We start from the raw sequence: 1,725 nt of genomic DNA on the forward strand, positions 1-1,725 counted from the left end.
CGCCAGACTCAATGCGTGCATGTGTGCGTGCGTGCGTGCGTGCGTGTGTAGGGGGGGGTAACAATGGCACAAATTTCGACCAGCGGGGTAATCAGACGTAATGGGAATTACTTTGGGATGCAATCAGGTAACCCTACTTGTCAGGCATGCGATTTTAGGTGGGTACACAGTCAGGCTGCGGGCAAGGTGGTTTTGAACAATCCGTAGCGCATCGGATTGCCTTGTATTTGACGCTTTTCCTGAAAGCAGAGCGCACATACCTTTATTATTTGAATCTTTTCCTGTTCTGTGGTTCCTTAACTCTACCCACAATTTCATATGAACATCTAAGTTCCGTAATCGACGGTTCTAATGTTTGCATGTGTTGTCCGTGAATTTGGGTTTACACGATTTCTATATAATTTGCAAGCGTGTGCTTGTCAGTCCTTGCTTTACAGACGTCTTACACAACACCAATAGACAGGGAATAATCTATAGTGTATGTATCATTGACTATGTCAGCTTTTCAAAACGTTATTTGACTGTAAATCTTTGTAAAACGGAGAATGGTGAAAGGACGGCGTCAATCAACCCCCGCAGAAATGGCCTCGTCCGTTGCCATGGCAACGGGCGTGGTTACGCAATGCAACTTGCGCTGAAAAATCGGACATTAAATCCTGGGCAAACATTGTTCAAAAATTGGGACCTTAGCACTAATCGTTGATTTTTGGTGAATATTTTTCATTTCTAATTAACAATATCTTATCGGATGATGGTTAACTTGGGAGAAGGGCTTTTTTATTTTTTTATTACCTCCATGAAAAATGAAGGTATTGTTTTTGGCGTGTCTGTGTGTGTGTGTGTGTGTGTGTGTGTTTGTGTTTCCGCACATTTGTAGTCAGTATAACTTCATAACGCCTTTATGGATTGTGATGATATTTGGTATGATGGTAAGTCTTATAAAGACAAAGGTCAAGGTCAAATATGGGCCTCCTGGTGGATGACCTTGGTACTGCAGCAGAACGTTTTTGAATCTTTTGTCCTGAACAAGCTATGATCTGGACTTTTTGGTGACAGATAGCTTTTTTTTGCAAATAACAACCTAATTTGCATAATTAATGTGAAAATTCTGTGACTCCTTATTGGTGCATGATATGAATTTTATACCTTGTGACATGAGTAAGTTACTTAAAGGTTAACATCACTATGCATATGTTATGTTTATGTAGAGGTCATTTGCATATTTAAAGAATAAATTTACATGTCAAGCCCATATTTGATGGAGGTATGAAATCTCGGAATTCTTGTTCCAACATGTAATCACCAGACGTGGTGACGGCACACTCAAGTTTTATCAACTTACATTAATGCCGCCACCAACACAGGGGACAAATACATGACATTTACCTGAGCGAAGTGAAGAAAGTCGTGTTAAGTGCCTTTCCCAAGGGCACAAGATCGGTGGCATGTCAGGACTCGAACCCGGGACTTCTAGGTTCCGAGTCGCGCACTCTGCCGCTACGCCAAACGACCCCACGAGAAGGTATCGTTCATGTACATGTATATGTGAGAGTTTAATCCACCTAGACCGGCCTTTTTTGGGCTTGGTGGGACGGGGGGGGGGGGCTCATTTGACCCCCCCCTCAGAACTCAAGAACGGTATGTCGTATGACCACCAAATTTTCAGAGGATGGTGTACTAGTAAAAATTTATCATATCTACAATTTTATGTCGTTATGACGTAAT

This window comes from Branchiostoma belcheri, unplaced genomic scaffold, assembly GCF_001625305.1.
Source record: "Branchiostoma belcheri isolate BF01 breed outbred unplaced genomic scaffold, Haploidv18h27 scaffold272, whole genome shotgun sequence".
In the NCBI taxonomy this organism is placed as follows: domain Eukaryota; kingdom Metazoa; phylum Chordata; class Leptocardii; order Amphioxiformes; family Branchiostomatidae; genus Branchiostoma; species Branchiostoma belcheri.